At 44.0% G+C, this 18075-nt stretch overlaps 1 protein-coding gene and 1 long non-coding RNA gene across 9 annotated transcripts in view; one reads left to right on the forward strand and one right to left on the reverse strand.

Moving 5' to 3' along the window:
* Skap1 (src family associated phosphoprotein 1) overlaps positions 1-18075 on the forward strand; it is a 295053-nt gene that overhangs the window by 27688 nt on the left and 249290 nt on the right. The window lies entirely within an intron of this gene.
* Positions 110-18075, reverse strand: part of Gm38960 — a 47730-nt gene continuing 29764 nt past the window's right edge. Inside the window, exons 1-3 of one of the 3 annotated variants that reach the window (XR_003949763.1) lie at positions 8478-8585; positions 5849-6757; positions 110-1039 (exon numbers count right to left, since the gene is read on the reverse strand). This is a non-coding gene — a long non-coding RNA (predicted gene, 38960). Of the gene's footprint in view, positions 1040-5848; positions 6758-8477; positions 8586-13826; positions 14221-18075 lie in introns of those variants that run through there. The other 2 variants (XR_880182.3, XR_003949762.1) reach the window with 2 other exon arrangements.

An 18075-nucleotide genomic window follows, 5' to 3' on the forward strand; every position in this document is an offset into this window, starting at 1 on the left:
GAAGAATTATTGGAGGCCATTTCAAATGTTCCACCTTTGGCCATAGTAAAGCAATAATGATTTCTGGATTTGGTAAACTGGGGTGTGCCTGTGCCATATATATGTACACACACACACACACACACACACACACACACACACACACACATTCACTCATATTTCTACTCTGTGGTTTGTTTCATGGCTTACGTTCTCTTGATTCTTTCTTTACATTGCACTGCTGAGGAACAAAAAGGGTGAAGGGAATTAAAAATGGCCCTGCCTGAGCCTTGGTAAACCCTAGGGCCTTGGGTCCTAGGCTTTCATGGCTGCCTCAGACTCAGTGGTATATGCCATGGTTGCGGAATTGTTTGAATTGGCGTGTCTGACTCTGTCACTGCTGGTGGGATGTAGCATTTGCCACCTTCCTGTTGTCCAGGATGACTGATCACAGAACGTGATGGTTGTGTTGACTCTTCAGTGTCCCTGACCTGCTCATCAGTGTGCCACCATCAGTATTATCACTCTAGGTTCTCTGTGTCCCTGCCATACTCATAAATATACAGCATCAATATTATAGCTCTAGGCTCCCTTCTCAGACTTACAAACAATGCTGGAATAAGATTTCTGTATCCACAGCTGCATTATTGTACTTGAAAATGTACCAAGGAGGGATTACATTCTTCACATAGGACAAAAGAAATATGGATGGCAGTTTCTATGATTCCTGGGAAATGAAGTTCTGTTGTGGTGTTTGATGTCCCGAGCTGTGCCTTTTGTGGCTGTTTGTGAAACCTCCTCCTCTCCTCAAGACGGACAGCTTCACATTCCGAGTCCAGGTTCTCACTGAGCCCCAGCAGTATGCTTTGGACAAAAGACGGCCAAGACTCTTCCTTATGGTGGTGGTCACTGCAGGATTAGCTCCAGATGTGAGACCCGGGGATGAAACAGATATGAACCATGTTCAGAAACTTGATGACGTACCTACGCATTTGGAGAAACAGTGGGGGCATTTCTTCTGTGTTTGATCCAGCGGAGACCATCTGCCAGCAATCATACACTGAGAGTGAAGGCAGGGATAAAAAACAGAAGATTTTTATCATTGGGATAGAGATAAATCCTCTCTTGATGGCCCCTTTTTGGGGCTCCTCACTTACACGCTCACTGTTGGAAGTGAAAGCCAGAGCCAATGGACACAAACACGGTGTATTATTTCCTTCTGTGAAACTTAATAATACCAAAGGAGTTCCAACAGGAGACAAGCAGATTTATAAGATGCTTAAATGGAAGAAACAATAAAGGAATAACTTTGTGTAACAGGTTTATGGCCTAAACTCTGCAAAACCCAGGACATTTAAAATACAGACAGCAAACATATCTGTTAGCAGGTTTCATTGTGGGTGGCTGGTCCTTAAGTCTGCATGAAACAGGACACAGTATTCTCAACAATCTTATATAAAGAATTTTGATTTTCTTCAGGAATTTTAGTGTTTTTTTTCTTAACATGAATTTTAGGTTGAAAACCAGATTTAATCTGACAATATCTATGATTCTGACATCTTGGTGTCATAAAAAGAAACACACGTTAGTCTGGTACAACTCTTGAGAGTGAGCACAGGTTTTTTTTTTAAGTAGTATGCTGCAAATGTCATTACCATTAATTGCATAGTTCTAATATGCTTAAGTACTTGTTGCTGAGCTTATAAACTCCCCAAACAAAACACATTTAAATGAAGGGCTTTTGTTTATAATCAAGAAAACTAATGTTTAATGTGTTATTTGGGCAATTATGTATTCACAAGTTTAAAGATTTGCTTTCATCTTTCTTTCCTTTAATCCTGGGGTGTGTGTGTGTTCGTGTGTGTGTGTGTGTGTGTGTATGTGTGTGTGTGTGTGTCTGTGTCTGTGTCTGTGTTTTACCTGTGTGCATATCTATGTATCACTGTGCACAGAGGTCAGAAGACAGCATCAGATCTCCTGGAACTGGAGTTACAGAGGGTTGTGAGCTGTCACGTGGGTGCTGGGAATTGAACCTGGATCCTCTGGAAGAGCAGCCAGTGCTCTTAACCACTGAGTCCTTTCTTTAGCCTGGAATTCTGCTATTTAGCACAGAGTTTGAATGCCAATGAAGAAAAAAATGAGCACCAGATGGTCTGTTTAACTAACTCTAAAAGGCTCAAACTCTCCCTCCCTCCTTCCTTCCCTCCCTCTCCCTCTCAGAAAAACAGAAACAAAAACAAAAGCATAAACAAAAACAATGGGAAAAAACCCCAACCAACGCAAACACACCCACCTCTAGATACAAAAGAGAAGCTCTTCTGTTTTCATTCCCACCCTTTTATTAAGAAGGGAAGGAGGGAAGGAGGGAGGGAGAGGGAGGGAGGGAGGGGGAGGGAGGGGGAAGAAGGGGGAGGGAGGGAGGGAGAAGCAACCTGGGGAGCTGGCTCAGTGGATAAAGGGTTTTGCCCCAAGCTGGCAACCTCAGTTCAGTCCCTGGGAACCCACATAGTGGAAGGAGAGGGCTGATTCTCAAATGTTGTCCCAAGGCCTGTATGTGGCACATGACAAACACTCACACAAAGTAAATATATATGTAAATCACTAATTCTAAAACCAACTGAAAGAAAGTAAGGAAGACTGAAGGAGGCTGGGGTTGTAGCTTAGTGATGGGGTACTGGCCTAGCTCTCATGAGGCCCTGGATTCTGTCACCAACACCGCAGAACACACAAAACAAAAACCTACAGAAATATCGGGCTCTCTCTCAACTGATTGGTTAGCCGTGTGTCAAGTGTGTGTGATAGCTGTACGCCATTCAGTGAGTGTGTACAGAGATTTCACAGCAGTGCAAGATTTCGGGGGACTCTGCTTCTGTGGGCTGAGGGCTTGCTGTTCTCACAGTCTGAAATGCTCCAAGGGAGACGGATCCAGCACCGGCCTCTCACTGGCTTCTTGGCTTAAGCTGGAGGGTTCTCTGATGGCCTGCATTCTTGTATGGAGAGCGTCTGTCCTTTCAGAGCAACCTTGATGAGCATCGATCTCATTTTAATTTTATACTAATGTTTATCTTATTTATTCCTTCATTTGTGGGAGGTATTTGAGGCTGGTTCTGAGATTAAATTACCCCATTTCTTTTCTTTTACATGGGGCTGCTGTGATGGCATCAGTAAGCAGATTTCCCCTTTGGGCATCTCATAAAATAAATATTTTATACGAGTAATTCAGAGATGTAATAATATTTTCATATTTTTCATGCTAAGTAACAAGATTTAAACAGTTTAGATGGAGAAATTTGTTTCTTTTTTATTACCTCATTTATTTGTGTGTGTGCACATGTGTGTGCCTATGTGCATGTGTGTGTGTGTGTGTGCATGGAAGTGTCACGTTGTACCATGAGTGTGCATGTGGAGGTCAGAGGACCGTCTGGAATAGATTCTCTCCTACCATGTGGCTCCCAGAGATCAATCTCAAATAATCAGACTTATTTTGTTTTGTTTTTTAAGACAGGATTTCTCTGTGTGGCCCTGGCTGTCCTGGAGCTCACTTTGTAGACCAAGCTGTCCTCAAACTCAGAGATCTGCCTGCTTCTGCCTTCTAAGTGTTGGGATTTAAGGTGTTTGCCACCACCACCTGGCCAGGCTGGCTTGCTTGCTCTCTATCTTTCTCTTTTTCTTCTTTCCTTCCTTCCTTTTTAAAGAAAATGCTATTTGTCTCTGTCCATCTATGTATTCATCTATCTATCTATCTATCTATCTATCATCTATCTATCCATCTTAAGGTTGGAACCTTTCACAAACTTGCATGCCATTTATGGTCATAAGGACCATGCTAATAGTATTCCAGTTTTAGTACACATGCTACTGAGCAGGTCCATGCTGCTGCTATTGTTGTTGTTATTATTATTATTATTATTATTATTATTATTATTATTACTATTATTTAGAGATGGGGGTCATATGTAGCCCAGGCTGGCCCTAAAGTTGCTATATACTTGAAGATGACCTTGAACTTCTGATCCTTCTGCATCTACCTCCCAAGTGCTAGGCTTACAGGCGTAAGCCACAATACCTGGCTTTATGCAGTGCTAGGAATCAAACCCAGGATTTCCTGCACGAGCAATCTACCAACTGAACCACACTCTCACCAAGATCCAGGACTTTCTTTTTAAACGTTCTATTGGAAAGACAGAAAATGTTTTCTTAGACAATATTTTTATAGGTAACAATGAGCAGAGTCCTTTGCAGCTCTGAATAAAACTCTGTAGTAAAATGTACTTACAATCTTTTAATTTTATGTCTTTAAGATTTTAGGTTAAAGTTCAGGAAAATGCACTTTGGGTTTTTCCCCAGCTCTGAGCTCCTTAAACAGAAAAATGTATTCTATGAAGAATAAAAAGGGGGAAGAGTTAGGGGAAGATCTGAAGGAGCTAAAGAGGATTGCAACCCCATAGGAAGAACACCAATATCAACCAACCATATGCCCCTACCCCAGAGCTCCCAGAGACTAAACCACCAGCCAAAGAGCACACATGGAGGGACCCATGGCCCCAACCACATATGTAGCAGAGGTTGGTCTTATTGGGCATCAATTGGAAGGGAGTCCCGTGGTCCTGTGGAGGCTTGATGCTCCAGCATAAGGGGATGATAGAGCACTGAGGCAGGTGGGGAGCACCCTCTTAGAGGTAAAGGGGAGGGGGGGCTTGTGGAAGGCAAACAGGGAAGAGGAACAACATTTGAAATGTAAATAAATAAAATAACCAATTAAAAAATTAAAAAGGGACAAAAGAACATGAAGCTAATAAGGGAACTTGAGAAGAGACAGGGGTTCAGTGGGAAGGGAGGGCATAAGAGGATAACGGTGGTAGTTGGGCAGGATGCATGATCAAAGGAAATTCATATATAAAATTATGAAATAAAGAAAAGAATACAAAGGCGCTGGCTGGGTGCCGCATGCCTACAATCCAGGCCTAGGGAGGAAGAGGCAGACAGGTAGCCACAGTTCAAGGCCAGCCTTGGCTACATAGTGATTCCCCGATTATCTAGGACTAGGATTCAGCCATGTATACCTTGTAGTCTCAGCTCCTCTCTGGAAGTTGAGGCAGGAGGATAGCTCAAGCACAGGTGTTTGAGGCCCACTTGGTCAACATCATGAAAGCCCATCTCAAAAAGAAAAAAAGATGGAGGAGAGGAAGGGGAAGGAGAAGTGGGAGGAAGGGAGGGGGGAATCTTGCAGTGTGACCCAGGCATCAAACAGGTGGTGGCTCGTGCCCACGGGTGGCCTAAGTCATTAGAATCTCTTCATAAGCTGAACGCTGCCGTTTAGCTAACGAGTCAGGTCCCCGAGATTTGCCTTCCTCCTCAGAGAATCTGAGTCTTCATTATCACCCAAAGACATTCCTATTATCTCTCTGGTGTGGATTGGTCTTTGTCTCGGGAAATCCTCAGTGTCAAATTCTTAATGCATGATGCTTTCCTATTGTCTGTGTGTGGAGATTGGTAATCCGTACATTGTGTGACGAGATCATTTGTATGAAAGGGCCATCTTCATTTGCAGGGCTGTTTGCTTTGCCCTTGATTTAAGTCTCATTAGGTCCCCAGCTAGTTTTTGTTTTGTTTTGTTTTGTTTCAGAGCTAAGCTATGTTTTTTCTGCTTATCAAAGGCCAGTGTGTGTGTGTGTGTGTGTCTGTGTGTCTGTGTGTCTGTGTGTCTGTGTGTGTCTGTGTGTCTGTGTGTGTGTGTGTGTGTGTGTGTGTGTGTGTGTGTGTGTGTCTTCATCTGTTTGTGGGTTTCCAGAAACCTTGTGGCTTGGAGCCTTCCTGGTTGTGCTTTTCTGTGATTTGCACCCTTCCCTTATTTCTGGTATAGACTCACCCTGGAACTGCTTTCTGTGTTGCAGTGAAATTGGAGCAGTGGGCAGGGCAGCACAAGCAAGCTCAGGGTCAACTGACAGGAGCCAGGCTCTTTGTTCTGATGTTATTTCTATAACCTTGGCCGAATCTCTTGAAGGTTCTAATGATGACCTTAGCTTCCTTTCTAGATTGCCTGTTGGAATCTTTACATACACATACACACGATATATATACACACATACAAGTGTTATGAAATTGCAAGCATTATTATTAGAAAAACAAATGTTTGTTTAAAAACAATGCAGGCATTGCTAACCAAACCTTGAAACCTAGATTCGATTTCTTGTATGATGTCACCAAGGTTTTTTTGTTTGTTTGGTTGGTTGGTTTTTTTCCCAGTTTGAAAAATGATTCAGGAAACTTAATTTCTTGGGATTTCCTTTGGTCTCACGATCCTGTTTAAAATGAGTTGAGCCCAACATGGGGTTTTATCATTGCACCACACGAACCATTTCTTCTTTGTGGATCTGTTCTCCCACTGCGAAGCCTCATCTCGTCTCCTGAAGTGCAGTGCTAGCAGGCTTGATAATGAACCCTGGTCCTTATCATGCTCAGCAAAGGGCTCAGAGAAGACGGGAAAAATCAATCCCACAGGAGCCTCTGCCTGCTCATATCCATATTTAACCCCCGTGTATTTAAAATGGAAATGAGATATCTCAGGGCTTCAGTTTTTGATTTACACGAGATGTCACCACCTCCTTGGCAATGGGGATATTTTACAGACCAACCGCTGACCCGTTTGGGAAGATCTCAGCCTACCGCCCCCGGGGATGATGTCGTTTCTTCATATTTCTTTCAAAATGGTCGACACTGTCTTGTGATAGCTTTGATATTCCAGGCTTCAAAGGGAACCCCTTCCAGAGCCAAACTTCTGAAGAGGGAAAGAAATACCAGTTTAAGAGAACAGACAATAAAGGAACAACTACCCCTGTCTGCAATTGGTGCAGTCAGGCGATTAATAGGGAGCTTATAAGCCGGTGGTAGTAGGGTCTTGTAAAGCAAGGACACACCACTATGATGCTAGTGTTATGTGCTATGGAATCTGTACATGGAGTGACCCAATCAACTCAGCTTCTACTAGTTTTGCTGGGAACACACTGTTCCCAGCGCAGGATGAATAATGAGTTTTAAACTCAAGTTCCCTCTTGACTTTGTGAGCCTTGTGAAGGTTTTTACTATAATTTAGAAAAAAAAAAAAAACCATTTGTGCTCACATGCCCTCCAATTAGCTATTTCTCTAATTAACTAAGTGACTCATTTGTGAATCCTGCTCTAACCACAAGGCACATTTTATATCTTGTGAATTGGGACTTATTGGATCTACCAAGCGCTTTGTGTTTTTTTTTTGTTGTTGTTGTTGTTGATGAGAAAACAGATGCCCAAGACATCACTCACAGTAGCAGAATTAATAAAAGATTAAGATGTAGAATTCAGGATGTCTAATTGGTTAATTTATTCAGCTAAATCATTAAAAATGAAATGGCATCTTTCAAAAGATTATTGGTTCAAAAGAATTATTGACAATTGCTGAAGTCTAGTTAATTATAGTCATACAAAGTGTTTGTGGATGGGATTATACTGTAGAGGTCATGCCAGTGTAGCATGGATGGATGGATACTATGTAACCAAGCAAAAATAACAAGCTATGAATCACGAGTTTAGGTTGTGGCTAGATATGGGACTTCTTTCAACTTTTATGAATATTTGAAAGTTTTTTAACATAATATTATAAAAATATACAGTTGGCTTCACTTGGCAATTTAGAAGCCGTTGACTTTATTCGCCATGGTCTTGGAAAATCACAGACTTCCCTAATTTGAAATGTAATAACACATATTTGAGGTTTTTAAGAGTGATGGTTTTCTAGGAATAACCTTATTATTTCTTGTTGATCTTGAGCTCAGGGGTAATCTTCTGGTTCGCTATTACTGAGATAAGGAACAGAAAGGAGCTAACTTCTATACTTCTTTAAAACTTCTAGGCCAGCAATTATTGAGAGCTGAAATTCAATTCAAACATTCTGCCCAGGAGATCTTGAAATTTTGATTTTTTTTAAAAGGAAAGGCAATTTCTGACTTTTCTCATAAATTTGATAAAAGGAAAGCTAATATGAGATTGGTAGTCCAGTAGGAAATGGAAGTCAATTTTACATTTTTTAAATCATTTTATAGTATTAAAAATGACAGAGGTCAGAAACAAAGCCCTTATTCTTTTATTGAACTAGAATTGAAAGTGGCAGAAAATCATTTTGGCCCCAAGTGCAGTAAATGTTATCACTAAAACATGTTCGGGGGATATTAGGACAGTCTCTCAAGCACCAGAGACGAGAGTTCACAAAACAAAAACTGATTCTTTTTCTGTCCTTATCTTGAAGTTATTAGATGTACAGGAGATGAAAGTATCCTGTTTCTAAGAGGACAGGGGATGGAGTCTGCACTGAAAACCCATAATGTCTCCATTCGAGAGAAGCAAAATGCAGCAAACGGGTGTCTCTGCAGCAGTGAGTGTTTCTGCAGGGAGGTCTCAGGGATGCGGGCTCCTGAGCCAGACCTAAGGCTGTGGGGTCCAGAGCCAGAGAATATTGTACTCACCGTATTCTGAGATGCTCATGCAAGTGGGGGTGGGGGGAATGGAAGTGATGCTATTTGTTGAAAGAACTTTCAGGGGAGCTGGAGAGACAGCTCAGTGGCTAAGAGCACTGGCTGCTCTTGCAGAGGTCCTGGGTTCAATTCCCAGTACCACACAGCCCCCAACTGGCTGTCACTCCAGTTCCAGAAGATCTGATGCCCTCTTCTGACATAGATGGACCTGTAAGCAAAATACCCACACACATAAAATAAAATAAAAATATTTAAAAAACCGCCAGAAGATTCTATGTAACAAGGGGATTAAACCGGAGCTGCCAGCAGTTATTTTGTCCTGAGAACCTGGTAGGAGTGAGATCTGAGAAGCCCATCTGGGAGAAACCAATCATTTTGGAGTGTGCGGTGTGATCATGCTTCGGAATTTTGTGTAAATGAAGCAGGTTGGCAGGCATATGTTTGCTGATCCAGAAAATGATTAAAATTCAGAATAAGTGTGACTCTTGTGAAATTAAGTTTTCAGGTTCCAGCCAGTGTTCTGTTCGGCCATATGGTCTAACCAGAATTAATTACTGTTCCCAGCCTCTTGTTCTCTTACTGAATACTTAGGTGCCCCGTTTGAAGCACTAGAGAGCCCACAGACGCACTTAATCACACGAGATAGCTGTCTGACAAGTTTGGGAAGTGTGTGTAGCTAACAGTTGCTTAGAAGAAACTTCTACTGCATTCTTGCTTCCCTACCACACTTCGAACTCTCACTCTGTGCTCTTACACACACACACACACACACACACACACACACACACACACACACACACAAAGTTAGGAAACAGATCGGTGGATAGAAATGGATGAAAGAGCATCAGAACAGTGTAAATCGAAGAGACAAAGCATGGAACAGCCTTTGCTCTTTGTCCATGTTTAGCTCTTTGCTTCTCCTGGAACCCTGACAGCACAGTCTCAGGTTCCGGGCCAGCAGAGCCACTGAGGCGGAATCTGCATTTAATGACTTTTATCTAACATTTGAATTAAATCTATGACGAAAAGCTGCAGGATTCTCATCTGCATCTTCGAGTACTGTGGGAACATACACACCGGCCACTCCCTTCTTCTTCGTGACCGTCACCAGCTCTCTGCCTCTGGTTGCCTCCCCTGTTCAGCTTCATACCACCTTGTCTCTGCCTCCTCTTCTGTTTCCTTGGTGACCTCTTTTCTCCATCGGTGTCTGGGTAATACAGGGCTCTCCTGCATGACAGGGTTTTGCTTGCAATCCTCTTAAACAGAGCATGTCCTTCTTCCAGAAGTGCTTCTGGTGTTCTCCAAGCTCTGCTGCCGCTCCTAGACCCTCAATATTCAGTCTTTGTTCTTTGGAGCTCTGTTCTGGAGGCTTTGTATACTTTGCTCCTCTGCCACGTTTGGCATCCAGAGTCCTTCCTCATACCATTTGAGAACTTAAGTGGTTTTTGTTTGTTTTCTTGGTTTTCTTTCTTTCTCTTTCTCTTTCTCTTTCTCTCTCTCTCTCTCTCTCTCTCTCTCTCTCTCTCTCTCTCTTTCTTTCTTTCTTTGTATTTTCTAGACAGGGTTTCTCTGTGTAGCCTTGGCTATCTTGGAACTCATTCTGTTGACCAGGCTGGCCTTGAGATATCTGCCTGCTTCTACCTCCCAAGTATTGGGGATTAAAACTGTATACAGCTGCCTATGTCGCCATCCCCGCTTTTTGTTTTGTTTGTTTTGTTTTTAAAAGATTTTGTTTATGTTATGTATATGGTACACTGTTGCTGTCTTCAGACACACCAGAAGGGGGCATCTGATCCCATTACAGATGGTTGTGAGCCACCATGTGATTGCTGGGAATTGAACTCAGGACCTCAGGAAGAAGAGTCAGTGCTCCTAATCTCTGAGCCATTTCTCCAGCCCTTCTTTGGTTCTTTTAAGACAGGGTCTTACTGCCTAGCTCTTGGCTGACTTGGAACTCGATGTGTAGACCAGGCTGGCCTTTAACCAACAGAGACAACTGCTTCTGCTCCTCAAGTACTGAGATCAAAGGAATGCACCACCATGCCCTGCCTCGGACTGAAGTATTGGTCCACCAAGTCATGGTTACCCTGCTCCTGCCACTGTCCACCCCCTTTTTTTGCTTAAAGTTGATGCTCCCTCTTCATATCTCTTTGAACCTCATGCAAATGTGCTCAACTCCACCCTCAGGTTAAAAACCCGTTATGCCTTAAACAACCACCCTCTCCTTAGCTACTGTCTTAGCTCTTTTCCTGAATAGGTAGACATCTTGAACTGAAGACCCTTCCCTTCTGGTTCCTCTTCTCTGGTCCATCCTCAGTTAGTTATCATCCTTACACTGCATCTTCTGCTCCAATGAAGTCACTTTCCCCATGGTCCAGTCACTCCAGTTGCCACATCCGGATGATACTGCCAATGTTTATCTTCTTTGGCCTTTCAAGTTTCTCACAGCTTGGATTATTTCCCCTTCCTCAGAAGTTTAAGAACGTCTTCCCTCTGTGGAGCCTCCCTTTCCCTCACGGTATCCATGCTCTTCCCTGAGGCTCTTGCTTCAGCCCTTTCTTCCACTCTGCCCTCCTCAGACTCTTCCTCCCCCCTTCCAGAGTTGTTTCTCTCCTGGGTGCCCAGTTGTAGAGCAGCTCATCTGCAGGCAGCATATTGGGTGTTTCATGAGACCTCAGGCTCCACAATGCTGGGAGAGAACCAGCCAGTTCCCCCTCAGCAGCCACCCTCCGCTCTTCCAGCCTTGGGATGAGTCATGACGTCAGCCACTTTGCTTTGGTTATCCTAGGGTTTCTAGGGAACGTAGTTTGAGTGGCAGAATGTAAGGCAGAGACTCCTGCTAGTCTCTCTCAAGAAAGTTCTACACCTGAGAGTTACGGTACATTGACATGTGACATGTAGCATCGATCTGCGGATACTGGGCAGGTGGGAAGATCTAGTTCAGCACTAGCTCTAGAATCAGCCTCCAGATATTCTGTATGATGGCAAACAGACCTCTATCACATGTCTAAACCTCTGTCACCTGGGGTTTCTGTTCCTGTTGCTGGAGGATTCCTAATTGTGGAGCGTCCAAGAAGACCTGGTTTAACTCCACTCACCCATGAGTTTTCCTGGGTTAGACTTTCAGAGCCCTGGGAATCACTCCTTAACCCTAATATCTCTCTCTTCCTCCTCTTCCCCCTTCCTCCTCCTCTTCCTCCTCCTCCCCCTCCTCCTCCCCCTCCTCCTCTTATCAACAAGGCCTACTGACTTTCTCCTTCAATGTATGTTTCTATTTGTATACCTTCACTTCCTGGCAAACTACTAGCCTTCACAAGACGGTTCCTTCCTTGCTCTCTTTCTGAGACAGGATCTCACTATGTAGATGAGGCTGGTCTTCACCTTCTTCTGTCTCTGGGATATTGGGACTAAAACATGGACCACTGTGAGGTCACCGTAAACCTCGGTTGCTCTCTGCCTCCGTTCAGTACAGCCTTAGTTTAGTCCCATTTGTTTTGTTCCTCCGTTTTAACAAAACGGAGAGCCGACGTTTCCACAATGGTGACGTAATCATTGATACCATAATCGAGTCACTGATACTGACCAAAGGTATGTAAGTGAGAAAGCAGGTAGACAAATACGTTCAATCTCACCATGAAAAAATCTCGGAAAACAAACAAACAAAGCAGACAAACAATCCAAAAGACCAAAATGTCCATGATAGTAATTTCTGGCAAGTGGAATTTAATGCTTTTTTGTTTGTTTATTTGTATTCTCTAACTCACTACTGTGAATATTTATTTAATAATAAGTTAGTGATATTAAAGTCCTTCACAGTTTTAGAAAGGGCAGAGAGGGAAGCCCTGGGAGAGGTTTGATTCCCAGGTGGGATGAGAATTAGTACTTACTGAAGCGGAAGGGGCTGGATAAAATGGACACAGGGCTTTAGCTATGCAGCTTGGCCCGGGTCACTCTCTGTAAACAAGCAGGCTGTCTCTGGAGGTGTTTTATGCTATGCTTCAAAACACACCCACAGAAGGGAAATTAATTTTGAGTCATGTGAAATGCCGTCCTTTGAATATTCTGTGATGATTGCTCTAAAATGTGTTGGGGATCTTTTTTTTTTTTTAAGTAAAGGAAGTTCACTGTCAAGGGCCCCTCATGAAATGAGGTATCGCTGACAGAGCAACTTCCGCTTCGAAGCTGTTACCCCCTTTGAGCTAACACAGGATGAATTCTTCATTAGAAGGGGATTAGCAGCACTCTGAGCCGATTTAGCAGAGCATTTGTATTTGTCCGACCACTTTTCCGAACGCTGGTGTTTGAGTCGGCCATTCACTTCCTCCTTCTCAAAACATCAGTCACCGGGATTGATTTTTATGTTGGCCATAAAGAGAAATGGAATCAACTAAAAGCAGGCTGAAGATTACAGGGTGGAAGTGGTTAATTTACTTAACAATATGTATTGGTTATTTGTTTACATTGGGCTTAATGCCTGGTGATCAAGACAGCATCACATGAGACATCTTTGCTTGCTCTCCAAGCAGCTCTTGGACCAGTGAGTGGCCAGAGTCATCGTGGATGCTCCTGTTCTCAGATGTCTCTCTTAGAAGGTCTCTTACGTTTGGTTTTAGTTGATTTTGTGTGGGGGGGGGGGAAGGGGGAGGGGGGAGGGGAGGGGGGAGGGGAGGGGGGAGGGGGGAGGGGGGAGGGGGGGGAGGGGGGTTGTTACCTAGAGAGTCATTGATGTTTTACATCCTCTTTAAAAATATAAATTCATTTAGAGGCTTAAGAAATTTTGTGTTGTTCAGTTTTCCAGCCCTGTCCAGCGATTTTCTCCTAACTTTATTATTTTTAATTTTTCACCAAAATGAGCAAGCCCTGTGTCCATCAAGGTTCTGAGAAAAAGTAATCGGTGGCTGCCTACACTAGCATGGGACAGCCAAACCGCCACTTTCAAGACTTGGGGAACACTAAAGAAGAGAGGGAGGAATGGGAAGAATGTGAGAACTGGAAGGTGGGCGTGGACATTGTCTTGGTCGGTGTCCTCCAAGCAACCCTTATCAAGGAAAGCATCAGTTTGCTTACAGTTTAAAGGTTTAGCCCATTGTCATCATGGCGGGGAGCATGGCCGTATGCAGGAAGACATAGTACTGGAGAAGTAGCTGAGAGTTCTACATCTGGATTCACAGGAAGCAGGAAGAGAAAGTTACTGAGGCCTGGCTGGAACGTATGAAATCCCAAAGCCCACCCCCGAGGGACATACCTCCTCCAACAAGGCCATACTGCCTCTAGTGAAGCCACACCCACTCTGGCGAGGTCACACCTCCTCCAACAAGGTCACACCTCCTCCACAAGGCCACACCTACTTCAGTAAGGCCACACCTACCCCAGCAAGGCCACACCTAATCCCTCTCAAATAGTACTGTTCCCTAATAACAAAGCATTTAAATATATGAGCAAGCCTATAGGAGCTATTCTTATTCAAACCACCACAGGCATGGCATGACCATTATATACGTGGACTCACAGTAACCGTGGTTGCCTGCACGGGTCCTGTATGAGTCTGGGCTCATCGTCAGTCATCATTCAGCCATGGACGGGGGAGGCACTTGTGGGGGACTATGGGCAGTGGACAGCTGCTGTGTGAGGGAGTCAGTGTCTTTGGTGATGTAGTCATTAGTGAGTTGTTCATGCTTCCTGCTGCAATGGCTGTCTCCTTATGCATCCCTTGCCGTGGAGCCCCGTTTAAACCCTGTGGGTCACAAAACAAAAAAGATGTTCTAGTGGGGAGGGGACTTGTTCAGATCAGATGTTGGTGGGGGCTGGAGGGGAAGAAGGGATGAGCATAACCAGAATTTGTCGTATACATGTATGAAATTATCAGTAAATAGATGAATAGATTAACTAAAAAGAAGCATAGGAGGACACATGGGTTGGAGCCTGGGAAATGAAATACTTGCAGTCTGAAGAGACAGAGTTGTGAAATTCTATATTTTATATATAATAGAATTGAGATGTCTCCTATCTCATTTTTTAAGAAAATATTTATTTATTTATTTATTTAGTATACTAGATATTGTTATAGATGGCTGTGAGCCACTATGTGGTTGCTGGGACTTGAACTCAGGACCTCAGGAAGAACAGCCAGTGCTCTTAACCTCTAAGTCATCTCTCTAGCCTCTTATATTTTATTTTTTACAGAAGATTTTTAAAATTCATTTTTAATTATGTGTATTTGTGTATTTCTCTGTGTGGGTGAGTGCAGAGACCCACAGAGGCCAGCGATGTCAGTTGTGAGCTTCCTCACATGGGTGCTGGGACTCAAACTCAGGTCCTTACGAGAGGAGGATTTTCTGCTCTTAACCACCGAGCCATCTCTCCAGCCCTATTTTGTTTTTTTCACTATGCGACAAGGAATGCTCCCAAATTCTAAAAGAATAAAGAAAAGAGAAAATTCAGTGGCCGTAAGTGTGTCAAAGCAGCACGCAGTGTGCATTAGGTGCATTGAGGCTCAGAACAACACCACAGGATCCACGTCCTCAGAGCGATTATGGCGGAAGCTGTCCCGACTGCAGCAGAAGAGCAACACTTACAGCTAGCTCTTATCATGCACCAGGCCTAGGTCTACTGTCCACAAATTAACTTCTTCATTCAGTCCTTACAGCAGGTATGTGTGCATGGTGGACACTTTTAGACTCTCCATTTAGCAGATGAGAACAGTGAAGTTCAGAGAAGCAACTCATGGGTCAGGGCTGCCCAGCATGAGATTCTGCAGCTGGGATTTTAATTCAGGGTGTGTCCAGCCTTTATGAGACTCCATGACCTCATAAAAAGTGTAACGAACTGGCACTGTTCAGTCGCTTCTGGAAAGCTCAGGCTACTGAATCTCACATATTACCTGTGTGCAGTGTCAACATCACGATGAATAATACCAGATTGTTCATGTATAGGCCCAGCAAACGTTTGCTGAGCACATATTATATACAGAGTGGTTTTGTGGTGAACACAACACATGCCTTTTGGGGCAAGAGAAACCAAATGCTTGCGTAAGACTCTAACTTGTTATGCACTTAAGTTACATGCACACAAAGATGTCTAACACAACACCGTTAGTAATAGATCCTCAACATATAATTCCCAGAAACTCACAACCCGATTGGAAAGACAGGAACGCATGCAAGAGTAACTAAAACTCAGGGTACACTGAAGCAAGACTTTAGAAAGGGAACAGCCAGGTAGTTCTGAAAAGACTCCGAGAAGGAGCTGGCTTCTGGTCAGAGGGCTGGGGGAAGCTGGTAGCAATGAGCTGGCATCTCAGGCTGGCTGTGGTGAAAGGTGTTGGGGGGTTTTTTTGGTGAGATACATTGCACACAGAACTAACACGTGCCGAGACACAGAGGACATGGAGTTGACGTATGTCTTGGAGTCACTGGAAACGTGGCCACGAAGACAGATGGAACCCACTCATGGAGAGTTTGGGTGGATCTGAGGGAGAAAGCAGGGCAGGGGGAGGGCGTGCTGAGGGAGGAAGTTTATAGAGCTTTGGTCAGTATTTGGGGATTGAGAGCACTGGGAGGCAGGAGATGGAAAGAGAAGAAAGTCGAAGGATTTCTGAGTTTCTATGTCCAGAAAATAAGAAAAATCCCCTCTGCTACTCTTTCTGTTGCTTTCTTGCTTTAATGAGGTATAAAACACGGTTTATATGTAACACACAACATTCTATATGCAATGTTCAGCGTTCAGTGACCTTTCTGTCCTTAGGCAGAAACATTCTAACTGGCTGCCTCTGTGCCTGAGCTTCTGATTGGCTCGTAGGCTGCAGACTGTTGACTATGCTTCCTGTCTGTTACCAAGATTGACTAGATCTTTAAATCTGTCCCTATCAACTTACTATCATCCACTACTTTGTTTCATAAGGCAAAGGCCAGGCACCTAGAAACGAACCTTTGGAATATTGCTTATTTGTGAGCTGAGATGACCTGCTTACAATTCTCTTAGCAGCCAGGCGGTGGTGGCGCATGCTTTTAATCCCAGTATCAGGAGGCAGAGGCAGGTGGATCTCTGAGGCCAGCCTGGTCTACAGAGAGAGTTCCAGGACAGCATTGAGGGATACACAATGAGACTCAGTCTTTAAAAAAACAACAACAACAAGAAGTAAATAATAATAATAGTAATAATGATAATGATGATGATGATAATAAATTCTTAGCAGGCAATAATTGACCCTGTGTGTGTGTGTGTGTGTGCATGTTTGATTGCTTGCCACAGCACATGTTTGTAGACCAGAGGCCAATCAGAGGAGACTTAGCTGAATCCACCTTGGGTGTAGACCCTCATCTTTTACAGTGCTTATAAAAGGGTTTCATGTTGTTTGTCACAGTACGTACCAGACTGACTGGCCCACGAGCTTCTGGGGATCCTCCTGTCTCCACTTCCCATCTCACTGTATCACTGTAGAAGTGCTGGGATCACAGTTGTGCTCTCCTGCATCTGCAGGGATCACAGGTGTGCACTCCTGCATCTGCAGGGATCACAGGTGTGCACTCCTGCATCTGCAGGGATCACAGGTGTGCACTATTCCATCTGCAGGGATCACAGGTGTGCACTCCTGCATCTGCTGGGATCACAGGTGTGCACTATTCCATCTGCAGGGATCACAGGTGTGCACTCCTGCATCTGCTGGGATCACAGGTGTTCATTACTGTATCTGCTGGGATCCAGGTGTGCTCTCCTGCATCTGCAGGGATCACAGGTGTGCACTACTGCATCTGCAGGGATCACAGGTGTGCACTCCTGTATTTGGCTTCCTCTGGGTTCTGGAGACCCAAACCCTGATCCTCATGTTTGCACACACAGCAAGCACTTTGTTCACTGAACCATCTCCCCAGTCCTCAGCTGAATCTTAGCAACAACGGGAAGGAATGAAGAGGGATTTTATCTCAAGCAGCAGCTGTTGGCTAGGTTGGTGAGAAGGCCTCCATGTGCCTGGGGATAATTGCTAGGACCTGCTGGCCACTGACAGCATCCCAACTTTCTGGGGTAAGGAACTGAGGGTGTGTTTATTATACTCTGCCCTTTGTGTTAACAGTGTTATGGAAATGTCTCAGGACATTTCTGATAGCAGAGTATCTCTTCAGGGCAGGGCAGATCTGGAAGGCCTGAGATTGACTGGTTGATTATGGTTGAGCCACCAGGGGCCTCTGGCCTGTACTGATACAAGCCACAGACCTGGTCATGCTCATTGATCTTTGGATCAAAGTCTGCCCCACTCTTTATGACTTAGAGAACTGAGACTTGATGCAAGGGTCTGGCTCCTATTGCGATAGGTCTGTACAAAGGAATCAATAGGAAAGAATGAGGAGTTAGTGTGGAACCGTGTAAGTAAGGAAAGCGGGGAGGGACAAAAGAGGGTGAAGACAAATCTGTAAGTAGGCTGAGGCAAAAGGAGAAAAACTATGAGAAATCTCTTTAAAATGACTTCAGAGTGGTTGTGTGTCCATCTCTGTTCCTGTCCAAAAGAAAGCATGTAAAGAAGAATAGGAGGTTTAATGAAAATTTCAGCAACGCTTTGGTGACTGATAAAAGCCTGCTTTCTACAGTCTCCTTT

This window comes from Mus musculus, chromosome 11 (assembly GCF_000001635.26).
Source record: "Mus musculus strain C57BL/6J chromosome 11, GRCm38.p6 C57BL/6J".
Classification (NCBI taxonomy): Eukaryota; Metazoa; Chordata; class Mammalia; order Rodentia; family Muridae; genus Mus; species Mus musculus.